We start from the raw sequence: 17,004 nt of genomic DNA on the forward strand, positions 1-17,004 counted from the left end.
CCTGTATATAATCAAACAGCAACTCACACTCTCTCCCTCTCTCTGTATATAATAAAGCAGCAACTCACACTCTCCCTCTCTCTGTATATAATGAAGCAGCAACTCACACACTCTATAAAGAATAAAGCAGCAACTCACACTCTCTCCCTCTCTCTGTATATAATAAAGCAGCAACTCACACACTCTCCCTCTCTCTGTATATAATGAAGCAGCAACTCACACACTCTATAAAGAATAAAGCAGCAACTCACACTCTCTCCCTCTACCTGTATATAATAAAGCAGCAACTCACACTCTCTCCCTCTCTCTGTATATAATAAAGCAGCAACTCACACACTCTCCCTCTCTCTGTATATAATGAAGCAGCAACTCACACACTCTATAAAGAATAAAGCAGCAACTCACACTCTCTCCCTCTCTCTGTATATAATAAAGCAGCAACTCACACTCTCTCCCTCTCTCTGTATATAATAAAGCAGCAACTCACACTCTCTCCCTCTCTCTGTATATAATAAAGCAGCAGCTCACACACTCTCCCTCTCTCTGTATATAATAAAGCAGCAACTCACACACTCTCCCTCTCTCTGTATATAATAAAGCAGCAACTCAAACACTCTATAAAGAAGAAAGCAGCAACTCACACACTCTCCCTCTCTCTGTATATAATAAAGCAGCAACTCACACACTCTCCCTCTCTCTGTATATAATGAAGCAGCAACTCACACACTCTATAAAGAATAAAGCAGCAACTCACACTCTCTCCCTCTCTCTGTATATAATAAAGCAGCAGCTCACACACTCTCCCTCTCTCTGTATATAATAAAGCAGCAACTCACACACTCTCCCTCTACCTGTATATAATAAAGCAGCAACTCACACACTCTATAAAGAATAAAGCAGCAACTCACACTCTCTCCCTCTCTCTGTATATAATAAAGCAGCAGCTCACACACTCTCCCTCTCTCTGTATATAATAAAGCAGCAACTCACACACTCTCCCTCTCTCTGTATATAATAAAGCAGCAACTCAAACACTCTATAAAGAAGAAAGCAGCAACTCACACTCTCTCCCTCTCTCTGTATATAATAAAGCAGCAGCTCACACACTCTCCCTCTCTCTGTATATAATAAAGCAGCAACTCACACACTCTCCCTCTACCTGTATATAATAAAGCAGCAACTCACACTCTCTCCCTCTCTCTGTATATAATAAAGCAGCAGCTCACACACTCTCCCTCTCTCTGTATATAATAAAGCAGCAACTCACACACTCTCCCTCTACCTGTATATAATAAAGCAGCAACTCACACACTCTATAAAGAATAAAGCAGCAACTCACACTCTCTCCCTCTCTCTGTATATAATAAAGCAGCAGCTCACACACTCTCCCTCTCTCTGTATATAATAAAGCAGCAACTCACACACTCTCCCTCTCTCTGTATATAATAAAGCAGCAACTCAAACACTCTATAAAGAAGAAAGCAGCAACTCACACTCTCTCCCTCTCTCTGTATATAATAAAGCAGCAACTCACACACTCTCCCTCTCTCTGTATATAATGAAGCAGCAACTCACACACTCTATAAAGAATAAAGCAGCAACTCACACTCTCTCCCTCTCTCTGTATATAATAAAGCAGCAACTCACACTCTCTCCCTCTCTCTGTATATAATCAAGCAGCAACTCAAACACTCTATAAAGAAGAAAGCAGCAACTCACACACTCTCCCTCTCTCTGTATATAATCAAGCAGCAACTCACACACTCTATAAAGAATAAAGCAGCAACTCACACTCTCTCCCTCTCTCTGTATATAATCAAGCAGCAACTCAAACACTCTATAAAGAAGAAAGCAGCAACTCACACACTCTCCCTCTCTCTGTATATAATAAAGCAGCAACTCACACTCTCTCCCTCTCTCTGTATGTAATGAAGCAGCAACTCACACACTCTCCCTCTCTCTGTATATAATCAAGCAGCAACTCAAACACTCTATAAAGAAGAAAGCAGCAACTCACACACTCTCCCTCTCTCTGTATATAATCAAGCAGCAACTCACACACTCTATAAAGAATAAAGCAGCAACTCACACTCTCTCCCTCTCTCTGTATATAATCAAGCAGCAACTCAAACACTCTATAAAGAAGAAAGAAGCAACTCACACACTCTCCCTCTCTCTGTATATAATAAAGCAGCAACTCACACTCTCTCCCTCTCTCTGTATATAATAAAGCAGCAGCTCACACACTCTCCCTCTCTCTGTATATAATAAAGCAGCAACTCACACACTCTCCCTCTACCTGTATATAATAAAGCAGCAACTCACACTCTCTCCCTCTCTCTGTATATAATAAAGCAGCAGCTCACACACTCTCCCTCTCTCTGTATATAATAAAGCAGCAACTCACACACTCTCCCTCTACCTGTATATAATAAAGCAGCAACTCACACACTCTATAAAGAATAAAGCAGCAACACACACTCTCTCCCTCTCTCTGTATATAATAAAGCAGCAGCTCACACACTCTCCCTCTCTCTGTATATAATAAAGCAGCAACTCACACACTCTCCCTCTCTGTGTATATAATAAAGCAGCAACTCAAACACTCTATAAAGAAGAAAGCAGCAACTCACACTCTCTCCCTCTCTCTGTATATAATAAAGCAGCAACTCACACACTCTCCCTCTCTCTGTATATAATGAAGCAGCAACTCACACACTCTATAAAGAATAAAGCAGCAACTCACACTCTCTCCCTCTCTCTGTATATAATAAAGCAGCAACTCACACTCTCTCCCTCTCTCTGTATATAATCAAGCAGCAACTCAAACACTCTATAAAGAAGAAAGCAGCAACTCACACACTCTCCCTCTCTCTGTATATAATCAAGCAGCAACTCACACACTCTATAAAGAATAAAGCAGCAACTCACACTCTCTCCCTCTCTCTGTATATAATCAAGCAGCAACTCAAACACTCTATAAAGAAGAAAGCAGCAACTCACACACTCTCCCTCTCTCTGTATATAATAAAGCAGCAACTCACACTCTCTCCCTCTCTCTGTATGTAATGAAGCAGCAACTCACACACTCTCCCTCTCTCTGTATATAATCAAGCAGCAACTCAAACACTCTATAAAGAAGAAAGCAGCAACTCACACACTCTCCCTCTCTCTGTATATAATCAAGCAGCAACTCACACACTCTATAAAGAATAAAGCAGCAACTCACACTCTCTCCCTCTCTCTGTATATAATCAAGCAGCAACTCAAACACTCTATAAAGAAGAAAGCAGCAACTCACACACTCTCCCTCTCTCTGTATATAATAAAGCAGCAACTCACACTCTCTCCCTCTCTCTGTATATAATGAAGCAGCAACTCACACACTCTCCCTCTCTCTGTATATAATAAAGCAGCAACTCACACTCTCTCCCTCTCTCTGTATATAATAAAGCAGCAACTCACACTCTCTCCCTCTCACTGTAAATAATAAAGCAGCAACTCACACTCTCTCCCTCTCTCTGTATATAATAAAGCAGCAACTCACACTCTCTCCCTCTCACTGTAAATAATAAAGCAGCAACTCACACTCTCTCCCTCTCTCTGTATATAATAAAGCAGCAACTCACACACTCTCCCTCTCACTGTAAATAATAAAGCAGCAACTCACACTCTCTCCCTCTCTCTGTATATAATAAAGCAGCAACTCACACACTCTATATAGAATAAAGCCCCAACTCACACACTCTCCCTTTCTCTGTATACAATAAAGCAGCAACTCACACTCTCTCCCTCTCTCTGTATATAATAAAGCAGCAACTCACACACTCTCCCTCTCTCTGTATATAATAAAGCAGCAACTCACACTCTCTCCCTCTCTCTGTATATAATAAAGCAGCAACTCACACACTCGATAAAGAATAAAGCCACAACTCACACTATCTCCCTCTCTCTGTATATAATAAAGCAGCAACTCACACACTCTCCCTCTCTCTGTATACAATAAAGCAGCAACTCACACATTCTCCCTCTCTCTGTATATAATAAAGCAGCAGCTCACACTCTCTCCCTCTCTCTGTATATAATAAAGCAGCAACTCACACACTCTATAAAGAATAAAGCAGCAACTCACACTCTCTCCCTCTCTCTGTATATAATAAAGTAGCAACTCACACTCTCTCCCTCTCTCTGTATATAATAAAGCAGCAACTCACACTCTCTCCCTCTCTCTATAAAGAATAAAGCAGCAACTCACACTCTCTCCCTCTCTCTGTATATAATAAAGTAGCAACTCACACTCTCTCCATCTCTCTGTATATAATAAAGCAGCAACTCACACTCTCTCCCTCTCTCTATAAAGTATAAAGCAGCAACTCACACTCTCTCCCTCTCTCTGTATATAATAAAGCAGCAACTCACACTCTCTCCCTCTCTCTATAAAGAATAAAGCAGCAACTCACACTCTCTCCCTCTCTCTGTATATAATAAAGTAGCAACTCACACTCTCTCCCTCTCTCTGTATATAATAAAGTAGCAACTCACACTCTCTCCCTCTCTCTGTATATAATAAAGCAGCAACTCACACTCTCTCCATCTCTCTATAAAGAATAAAGCAGCAACTCACACTCTCTCCCTCTCTCTGTATATAATAAAGTAGCAACTCACACTCTCTCCCTCTCTCTGTATATAATAAAGCAGAAACTCACACTCTCTCCCTCTCTCTGTATACAATAAAGCAGCAACTCACACACTCTCCCTCGACCTGTATATAATAAAGCAGCAACTCACACTCTCTCCCTCTCTCTGTATATATTCAAGCAGCAGCTCACACTCTCTCCCTCTACCTGTATATAATCAGGCAGCAACTCACACTCTCTTCCTCTCTCTGTATATAATAAAGCAGCAACTCACACACTCTCCCTCTCTCTGTATATAATGAAGCAGCAACTCACACACTCTATAAAGAATAAAGCAGCAACTCACACTCTCTCCCTCTCTCTGTATATAATAAAGCAGCAACTCACACACTCTCCCTCTCTCTGTATATAATGAAGCAGCAACTCACACACTCTATAAAGAATAAAGCAGCAACTCACACTCTCTCCCTCTACCTGTATATAATAAAGCAGCAACTCACACTCTCTCCCTCTCTCTGTATATAATAAAGCAGCAACTCACACTCTCTCCCTCTCTCTGTATATAATCAAGCAGCAACTCAAACACTCTATAAAGAAGAAAGCAGCAACTCACACACTCTCCCTCTCTCTGTATATAATAAAGCAGCAACTCACACTCTCTCCCTCTCTCTGTATATAATGAAGCAGCAACTCACACACTCTCCCTCTCTTTGTATATAATCAAGCAGCAACTCACACACTCTATAAAGAATAAAGCAGCAACTCACACTCTCTCCTCTCTCTGTATATAATAAAGCAGCAACTCACACTCTCTCCCTCTCTCTGTATATAATAAAGCAGCAACTCACACTCTCTCCCTCTCACTGTAAATAATAAAGCAGCAACTCACACTCTCTCCCTCTCTCTGTATATAATAAAGCAGCAACTCACACTCTCTCCCTCTCACTGTAAATAATAAAGCAGCAACTCACACTCTCTCCCTCTCTCTGTATATAATAAAGTAGCAACTCACACTCTCTCCCTCTCTCTGTACATAATAAAGCAGAAACTCACACTCTCTCCCTCTCTCTGTATATAATAAAGCAGCAGCTCACACTCTCTCCCTCTCTCTGTAGATAATAAAGCAGCAACTCACACTCTCTCTGGATATAATAAAGTAGCAACTCACACTCTCTCCCTCTCTCTGTATATAATAAAGCAGCAACTCACACTCTCTCCCTCTCTCTGTATATAATAAAGCAGCAACTCACACTCTCTCCCTCTCTCTGTATATAATCAAGCAGCAACTCACACTCTCTCCCGCCACCTGTATATAATCAAGCAGCAACTCACACTCTCGCCCTCTCTCTGTATATAATAAAGCAGCAACTCACACACTCTCCCTCTCTCTGTATATAATAAAGCAGCAACTCACACACTCTATAAAGAATAAAGCAGCAACTCACACTGTCTCCCTCTACCTGTATATAATAAAGCAGCAACTCACACACTCTCCCTCTCTCTGTATATAATAAAGCAGCAACTCACACACTCTATAAAGAATAAAGCAGCAACTCACACTCTCTCCCTCTACCTGTATCTAATAAAGCAGCAACTCACACTCTCTCCCTCTCTCTGTATATAATCAAGCAACAACTCACACTCTCTCCCTCTCTCTGTATATAATAAAGCAGCAACTCACACTCTCTCCCTCTCTCTGTATATAATAAAGCAGCAGCTCACACTCTCTCCCTCTCTGTATATAATAAAGCAGCAACTCACACACTCTCCCTCTCTCTGTATATAATAAAGCAGCAACTCACACACTCTTTTAAGAATAAAGCAGCAACTCACACACTCTCCCTCTCTCTGTATATAATGAAGCAGCAACTCACACACTCTATAAAGAATAAAGCAGCAACTCACACTCTCTCCCTCTCTCTGTATATAATAAAGCAGCAACTCACACTCTCTCCCTCTCTCTGTATATAATCAAGCAGCAACTCAAACACTCTATAAAGAAGAAAGCAGCAACTCACACACTCTCCCTCTCTCTGTATATAATCAAGCAGCAACTCACACACTCTATAAAGAATAAAGCAGCAACTCACACTCTCTCCCTCTCTCTGTATATAATCAAGCAGCAACTCAAACACTCTATAAAGAAGAAAGCAGCAACTCACACACTCTCCCTCTCTCTGTATATAATAAAGCAGCAACTCACACTCTCTCCCTCTCTCTGTATGTAATGAAGCAGCAACTCACACACTCTCCCTCTCTCTGTATATAATCAAGCAGCAACTCAAACACTCTATAAAGAAGAAAGCAGCAACTCACACACTCTCCCTCTCTCTGTATATAATCAAGCAGCAACTCACACACTCTATAAAGAATAAAGCAGCAACTCACACTCTCTCCCTCTCTCTGTATATAATCAAGCAGCAACTCAAACACTCTATAAAGAAGAAAGCAGCAACTCACACACTCTCCCTCTCTCTGTATATAATAAAGCAGCAACTCACACTCTCTCCCTCTCTCTGTATATAGTGAAGCAGCAACTCACACACTCTCCCTCTCTCTGTATATAATAAAGCAGCAACTCACACTCTCTCCCTCTCTCTGTATATAATAAAGCAGCAACTCACACTCTCTCCCTCTCACTGTAAATAATAAAGCAGCAACTCACACTCTCTCCCTCTCTCTGTATATAATAAAGCAGCAACTCACACTCTCTCCCTCTCACTGTAAATAATAAAGCAGCAACTCACACTCTCTCCCTCTCTCTGTATATAATAAAGCAGCAACTCACACACTCTCCCTCTCACTGTAAATAATAAAGCAGCAACTCACACTCTCTCCCTCTCTCTGTATATAATAAAGCAGCAACTCACACACTCTATATAGAATAAAGCCCCAACTCACACACTCTCCCTTTCTCTGTATACAATAAAGCAGCAACTCACACTCTCTCCCTCTCTCTGTATATAATAAAGCAGCAACTCACACACTCTCCCTCTCTCTGTATATAATAAAGCAGCAACTCACACTCTCTCCCTCTCTCTGTATATAATAAAGCAGCAACTCACACACTCGATAAAGAATAAAGCCACAACTCACACTATCTCCCTCTCTCTGTATATAATAAAGCAGCAACTCACACACTCTCCCTCTCTCTGTATACCATAAAGCAGCAACTCACACATTCTCCCTCTCTCTGTATATAATAAAGCAGCAGCTCACACTCTCTCCCTCTCTCTGTATATAATAAAGCAGCAACTCACACACTCTATAAAGAATAAAGCAGCAACTCACACTCTCTCCCTCTCTCTGTATATAATAAAGTAGCAACTCACACTCTCTCCCTCTCTCTGTATATAATAAAGCAGCAACTCACACTCTCTCCCTCTCTCTATAAAGAATAAAGCAGCAACTCACACTCTCTCCCTCTCTCTGTATATAATAAAGTAGCAACTCACACTCTCTCCATCTCTCTGTATATAATAAAGCAGCAACTCACACTCTCTCCCTCTCTCTATAAAGTATAAAGCAGCAACTCACACTCTCTCCCTCTCTCTGTATATAATAAAGCAGCAACTCACACTCTCTCCCTCTCTCTATAAAGAATAAAGCAGCAACTCACACTCTCTCCCTCTCTCTGTATATAATAAAGTAGCAACTCACACTCTCTCCCTCTCTCTGTATATAATAAAGTAGCAACTCACACTCTCTCCCTCTCTCTGTATATAATAAAGCAGCAACTCACACTCTCTCCATCTCTCTATAAAGAATAAAGCAGCAACTCACACTCTCTCCCTCTCTCTGTATATAATAAAGTAGCAACTCACACTCTCTCCCTCTCTCTGTATATAATAAAGCAGAAACTCACACTCTCTCCCTCTCTCTGTATACAATAAAGCAGCAACTCACACACTCTCCCTCGACCTGTATATAATAAAGCAGCAACTCACACTCTCTCCCTCTCTCTGTATATATTCAAGCAGCAGCTCACACTCTCTCCCTCTACCTGTATATAATCAAGCAGCAACTCACACTCTCTCCCTCTCTCTGTATATAATAAAGCAGCAACTCACACACTCTCCCTCTCTCTGTATATAATGAAGCAGCAACTCACACACTCTATAAAGAATAAAGCAGCAACTCACACTCTCTCCCTCTCTCTGTATATAATAAAGCAGCAACTCACACACTCTCCCTCTCTCTGTATATAATGAAGCAGCAACTCACACACTCTATAAAGAATAAAGCAGCAACTCACACTCTCTCCCTCTACCTGTATATAATAAAGCAGCAACTCACACTCTCTCCCTCTCTCTGTATATAATAAAGCAGCAACTCACACTCTCTCCCTCTCTCTGTATATAATCAAGCAGCAACTCAAACACTCTATAAAGAAGAAAGCAGCAACTCACACACTCTCCCTCTCTCTGTATATAATAAAGCAGCAACTCACACTCTCTCCCTCTCTCTGTATATAATGAAGCAGCAACTCACACACTCTCCCTCTCTCTGTATATAATCAAGCAGCAACTCACACACTCTATAAAGAATAAAGCAGCAACTCACACTCTCTCCTCTCTCTGTATATAATAAAGCAGCAACTCACACTCTCTCCCTCTCTCTGTATATAATAAAGCAGCAACTCACACTCTCTCCCTCTCACTGTAAATAATAAAGCAGCAACTCACACTCTCTCCCTCTCTCTGTATATAATAAAGCAGCAACTCACACTCTCTCCCTCTCACTGTAAATAATAAAGCAGCAACTCACACTCTCTCCCTCTCTCTGTATATAATAAAGTAGCAACTCACACTCTCTCCCTCTCTCTGTACATAATAAAGCAGAAACTCACACTCTCTCCCTCTCTCTGTATATAATAAAGCAGCAGCTCACACTCTCTCCCTCTCTCTGTAGATAATAAAGCAGCAACTCACACTCTCTCTGGATATAATAAAGTAGCAACTCACACTCTCTCCCTCTCTCTGTATATAATAAAGCAGCAACTCACACTCTCTCCCTCTCTCTGTATATAATAAAGCAGCAACTCACACACTCGATAAAGAATAAAGCCACAACTCACACTATCTCCCTCTCTCTGTATATAATAAAGCAGCAACTCACACACTCTCCCTCTCTCTGTATACCATAAAGCAGCAACTCACACATTCTCCCTCTCTCTGTATATAATAAAGCAGCAGCTCACACTCTCTCCCTCTCTCTGTATATAATAAAGCAGCAACTCACACACTCTATAAAGAATAAAGCAGCAACTCACACTCTCTCCCTCTCTCTGTATATAATAAAGTAGCAACTCACACTCTCTCCCTCTCTCTGTATATAATAAAGCAGCAACTCACACTCTCTCCCTCTCTCTATAAAGAATAAAGCAGCAACTCACACTCTCTCCCTCTCTCTGTATATAATAAAGTAGCAACTCACACTCTCTCCATCTCTCTGTATATAATAAAGCAGCAACTCACACTCTCTCCCTCTCTCTATAAAGTATAAAGCAGCAACTCACACTCTCTCCCTCTCTCTGTATATAATAAAGCAGCAACTCACACTCTCTCCCTCTCTCTATAAAGAATAAAGCAGCAACTCACACTCTCTCCCTCTCTCTGTATATAATAAAGTAGCAACTCACACTCTCTCCCTCTCTCTGTATATAATAAAGTAGCAACTCACACTCTCTCCCTCTCTCTGTATATAATAAAGCAGCAACTCACACTCTCTCCATCTCTCTATAAAGAATAAAGCAGCAACTCACACTCTCTCCCTCTCTCTGTATATAATAAAGTAGCAACTCACACTCTCTCCCTCTCTCTGTATATAATAAAGCAGAAACTCACACTCTCTCCCTCTCTCTGTATACAATAAAGCAGCAACTCACACACTCTCCCTCGACCTGTATATAATAAAGCAGCAACTCACACTCTCTCCCTCTCTCTGTATATATTCAAGCAGCAGCTCACACTCTCTCCCTCTACCTGTATATAATCAAGCAGCAACTCACACTCTCTCCCTCTCTCTGTATATAATAAAGCAGCAACTCACACACTCTCCCTCTCTCTGTATATAATGAAGCAGCAACTCACACACTCTATAAAGAATAAAGCAGCAACTCACACTCTCTCCCTCTCTCTGTATATAATAAAGCAGCAACTCACACACTCTCCCTCTCTCTGTATATAATGAAGCAGCAACTCACACACTCTATAAAGAATAAAGCAGCAACTCACACTCTCTCCCTCTACCTGTATATAATAAAGCAGCAACTCACACTCTCTCCCTCTCTCTGTATATAATAAAGCAGCAACTCACACTCTCTCCCTCTCTCTGTATATAATCAAGCAGCAACTCAAACACTCTATAAAGAAGAAAGCAGCAACTCACACACTCTCCCTCTCTCTGTATATAATAAAGCAGCAACTCACACTCTCTCCCTCTCTCTGTATATAATGAAGCAGCAACTCACACACTCTCCCTCTCTCTGTATATAATCAAGCAGCAACTCACACACTCTATAAAGAATAAAGCAGCAACTCACACTCTCTCCTCTCTCTGTATATAATAAAGCAGCAACTCACACTCTCTCCCTCTCTCTGTATATAATAAAGCAGCAACTCACACTCTCTCCCTCTCACTGTAAATAATAAAGCAGCAACTCACACTCTCTCCCTCTCTCTGTATATAATAAAGCAGCAACTCACACTCTCTCCCTCTCACTGTAAATAATAAAGCAGCAACTCACACTCTCTCCCTCTCTCTGTATATAATAAAGTAGCAACTCACACTCTCTCCCTCTCTCTGTACATAATAAAGCAGAAACTCACACTCTCTCCCTCTCTCTGTATATAATAAAGCAGCAGCTCACACTCTCTCCCTCTCTCTGTAGATAATAAAGCAGCAACTCACACTCTCTCTGGATATAATAAAGTAGCAACTCACACTCTCTCCCTCTCTCTGTATATAATAAAGCAGCAACTCACACTCTCTCCCTCTCTCTGTATATAATAAAGCAGCAACTCACACTCTCTCCCTCTCTCTGTATATAATCAAGCAGCAACTCACACTCTCTCCCGCCACCTGTATATAATCAAGCAGCAACTCACACTCTCGCCCTCTCTCTGTATATAATAAAGCAGCAACTCACACACTCTCCCTCTCTCTGTATATAATAAAGCAGCAACTCACACACTCTATAAAGAATAAAGCAGCAACTCACACTCTCTCCCTCTACCTGTATATAATAAAGCAGCAACTCACACACTCTCCCTCTCTCTGTATATAATAAAGCAGCAACTCACACACTCTATAAAGAATAAAGCAGCAACTCACACTCTCTCCCTCTACCTGTATCTAATAAAGCAGCAACTCACACTCTCTCCCTCTCTCTGTATATAATCAAGCAACAACTCACACTCTCTCCCTCTCTCTGTATATAATAAAGCAGCAACTCACACTCTCTCCCTCTCTCTGTATATAATAAAGCAGCAGCTCACACTCTCTCCCTCTCTGTATATAATAAAGCAGCAACTCACACACTCTCCCTCTCTCTGTATATAATAAAGCAGCAACTCACACACTCTTTTAAGAATAAAGCAGCAACTCACACACTCTCCCTCTCTCTGTATATAATAAAGCAGCAACTCACACACTCTCCCTCTACCTGTATATAATAAAGCATCAACTCACACACTCTCCCTCTCTCTGTATATAATAAAGCAGCAACTCCCACTCTCTCCCTCTCTCGGTATATAATAAAGCAGCAGCTCACACTATCTCCCTCTCTCTGTATATAATAAAGCAGCAACTCACACTCTAAAAAGAATAAAGCCACAACTCACACACTCTCCCTCTCTCTGTATACAATAAAGCAGCAACTCACACACTCTCCCTCTCTCTGTATATAATAAAGCTGCAGCTCACACTCTCTCCCTCTCACTGTAAATAATAAAGCAGCAACTCACACACTCTATAAAGAATAAAGCAGCAACTCACACACTCTATAAAGAATCAAGCAGCAACTCACACTCTCTCCCTCTCTCTGTATATAATAAAGTAGCAACTCACACTCATTCCCTCTCTCTGTATATAATAAAGCAGCAACTCACACTCTCTCCCTCTCTCTGTATATAATAAAGCAGCAGCTCACACTCTCTCCCTCTCACTGTAAATAATAAAGCAGCAACTCACACTCTCTCCCTCTCTCTGTATATAATAAAGCAGCAACTCACACTCTCTCCCTCTCACTGTAAATAATAAAGCAGCAACTCACACTCTCTCCCTCTCTCTGTATATAATAAAGCAGCAACTCACACACTCTCCCTCTCACTGTAAATAATAAAGCAGCAACTCACACTCTCTCCCTCTCTCTGTATATAATAAAGCAGCAACTCACACACTCTATATAGAATAAAGCCCCAACTCACACACTCTCCCTCTCTCTGTATACAATAAAGCAGCAACTCACACTCTCTCCCTCTCTCTGTATATAATAAAGCAGCAACTCACACACTCTCCCTCTCTCTGTATATAATAAAGCAGCAACTCACACTCTCTCCCTCTCTCTGTATATAATAAAGCAGCAACTCACACACTCGATAAAGAATAAAGCCACAACTCACACTATCTCCCTCTCTCTGTATATAATAAAGCAGCAACTCACACACTCTCCCTCTCTCTGTATACAATAAAGCAGCAACTCACACATTCTCCCTCTCTCTGTATATAATAAAGCAGCAGCTCACACTCTCTCCCTCTCTCTGTATATAATAAAGCAGCAACTCAGACACTCTATAAAGAATAAAGCAGCAACTCACACTCTCTCCCTCTCTCTGTATATAATAAAGTAGCAACTCACACTCTCTCCCTCTCTCTGTATATAATAAAGCAGCAACTCACACTCTCTCCCTCTCTCTATAAAGAATAAAGCAGCAACTCACACTCTCTCCCTCTCTCTGTATATAATAAAGTAGCAACTCACACTCTCTCCCTCTCTCGATAAAGTATAAAGCAGCAACTCACACTCTCTCCCTCTCTCTGTATATAATAAAGCAGCAACTCACACTCTCTACCTCTATCTATAAAGAATAAAGCAGCAACTCACACTCTCTCCCTCTCTCTGTATATAATAAAGTAGCAACTCACACTCTCTCCCTCTCTCTGTATATAATAAAGTAGCAACTCACACTCTCTCCCTCTCTCTGTATATAATAAAGCAGCAACTCACACTCTCTCCATCTCTCTATAAAGAATAAAGCAGCAACTCACACTCTCTCCCTCTCTCTGTATATAATAAAGCAGCAACTCACACTCTCTACCTCTATCTATAAAGAATAAAGCAGCAACTCACACTCTCTCCCTCTCTCTGTATATAATAAAGTAGCAACTCACACTCTCTCCCTCTCTCTGTATATAATAAAGTAGCAACTCACACTCTCTCCCTCTCTCTGTATATAATAAAGCAGCAACTCACACTCTCTACCTCTATCTATAAAGAATAAAGCAGCAACTCACACTCTCTCCCTCTCTCTGTATATAATAAAGTAGCAACTCACACTCTCTCCCTCTCTCTGTATATAATAAAGTAGCAACTCACACTCTCTCCCTCTCTCTGTATATAATAAAGCAGCAACTCACACTCTCTCCATCTCTCTATAAAGAATAAAGCAGCAACTCACACTCTCTCCCTCTCTCTGTATATAATAAAGTAGCAACTCACACTCTCTCCCTCTCTCTGTATATAATAAAGCAGAAACTCACACTCTCTCCCTCTCTCTGTATACAATAAAGCAGCAACTCACACACTCTCCCTCTACCTGTATATAATCAAGCAGCAACTCACACTCTCTCCCTCTCTCTGTATATAATAAAGCAGCAACTCACACACTCTCCCTCTCTCTGTATATAATGAAGCAGCAACTCACACACTCTATAAAGAAGAAAGCAGCAACTCACACTCTCTCCCTCTCTCTGTATATAATAAAGCAGCAACTCACACACTCTCCCTCTCTCTGTATATAATGAAGCAGCAACTCACACACTCTATAAAGAATAAAGCAGCAACTCACACTCTCTCCCTCTCTCTGTATATAATAAAGCAGCAGCTCACACACTCTCCCTCTCTCTGTATATAATAAAGCAGCAACTCACACACTCTCCCTCTACCTGTATATAATAAAGCAGCAACTCACACACTCTATAAAGAATAAAGCAGCAACTCACACTCTCTCCCTCTCTCTGTATATAATAAAGCAGCAGCTCACACACTCTCCCTCTCTCTGTATATAATAAAGCAGCAACTCACACACTCTCCCTCTCTCTGTATATAATAAAGCAGCAACTCAAACACTCTATAAAGAAGAAAGCAGCAACTCACACTCTCTCCCTCTCTCTGTATATAATAAAGCAGCAGCTCACACACTCTCCCTCTCTCTGTATATAATAAAGCAGCAACTCACACACTCTCCCTCTACCTGTATATAATAAAGCAGCAACTCACACTCTCTCCCTCTCTCTGTATATAATAAAGCAGCAGCTCACACACTCTCCCTCTCTCTGTATATAATAAAGCAGCAACTCACACACTCTCCCTCTACCTGTATATAATAAAGCAGCAACTCACACACTCTATAAAGAATAAAGCAGCAACTCACACTCTCTCCCTCTCTCTGTATATAATAAAGCAGCAGCTCACACACTCTCCCTCTCTCTGTATATAATAAAGCAGCAACTCACACACTCTCCCTCTCTCTGTATATAATAAAGCAGCAACTCAAACACTCTATAAAGAAGAAAGCAGCAACTCACACTCTCTCCCTCTCTCTGTATATAATAAAGCAGCAACTCACACACTCTCCCTCTCTCTGTATATAATGAAGCAGCAACTCACACACTCTATAAAGAATAAAGCAGCAACTCACACTCTCTCCCTCTCTCTGTATATAATAAAGCAGCAACTCACACTCTCTCCCTCTCTCTGTATATAATCAAGCAGCAACTCAAACACTCTATAAAGAAGAAAGCAGCAACTCACACACTCTCCCTCTCTCTGTATATAATCAAGCAGCAACTCACACACTCTATAAAGAATAAAGCAGCAACTCACACTCTCTCCCTCTCTCTGTATATAATCAAGCAGCAACTCAAACACTCTATAAAGAAGAAAGCAGCAACTCACACACTCTCCCTCTCTCTGTATATAATAAAGCAGCAACTCACACTCTCTCCCTCTCTCTGTATGTAATGAAGCAGCAACTCACACACTCTCCCTCTCTCTGTATATAATCAAGCAGCAACTCAAACACTCTATAAAGAAGAAAGCAGCAACTCACACACTCTCCCTCTCTCTGTATATAATCAAGCAGCAACTCACACACTCTATAAAGAATAAAGCAGCAACTCACACTCTCTCCCTCTCTCTGTATATAATCAAGCAGCAACTCAAACACTCTATAAAGAAGAAAGCAGCAACTCACACACTCTCCCTCTCTCTGTATATAATAAAGCAGCAACTCACACTCTCTCCCTCTCTCTGTATATAATGAAGCAGCAACTCACACACTCTCCCTCTCTCTGTATATAATAAAGCAGCAACTCACACTCTCTCCCTCTCTCTGTATATAATAAAGCAGCAACTCACACTCTCTCCCTCTCACTGTAAATAATAAAGCAGCAACTCACACTCTCTCCCTCTCTCTGTATATAATAAAGCAGCAACTCACACTCTCTCCCTCTCACTGTAAATAATAAAGCAGCAACTCACACTCTCTCCCTCTCTCTGTATATAATAAAGCAGCAACTCACACACTCTCCCTCTCACTGTAAATAATAAAGCAGCAACTCACACTCTCTCCCTCTCTCTGTATATAATAAAGCAGCAACTCACACACTCTATATAGAATAAAGCCCCAACTCACACACTCTCCCTTTCTCTGTATACAATAAAGCAGCAACTCACACTCTCTCCCTCTCTCTGTATATAATAAAGCAGCAACTCACACACTCTCCCTCTCTCTGTATATAATAAAGCAGCAACTCACACTCTCTCCCTCTCTCTGTATATAATAAAGCAGCAACTCACACACTCGATAAAGAATAAAGCCACAACTCACACTATCTCCCTCTCTCTGTATATAATAAAGCAGCAACTCACACACTCTCCCTCTCTCTGTATACAATAAAGCAGCAACTCACACATTCTCCCTCTCTCTGTATATAATAAAGCAGCAGCTCACACTCTCTCCCTCTCTCTGTATATAATAAAGCAGCAACTCACACACTCTATAAAGAATAAAGCAGCAACTCACACTCTCTCCCTCTCTCTGTATATAATAAAGTAGCAACTCACACTCTCTCCCTCTCTCTG

Source organism: Heterodontus francisci, chromosome 5 (assembly GCF_036365525.1).
Source record: "Heterodontus francisci isolate sHetFra1 chromosome 5, sHetFra1.hap1, whole genome shotgun sequence".
NCBI classification, from domain to species: domain Eukaryota; kingdom Metazoa; phylum Chordata; class Chondrichthyes; order Heterodontiformes; family Heterodontidae; genus Heterodontus; species Heterodontus francisci.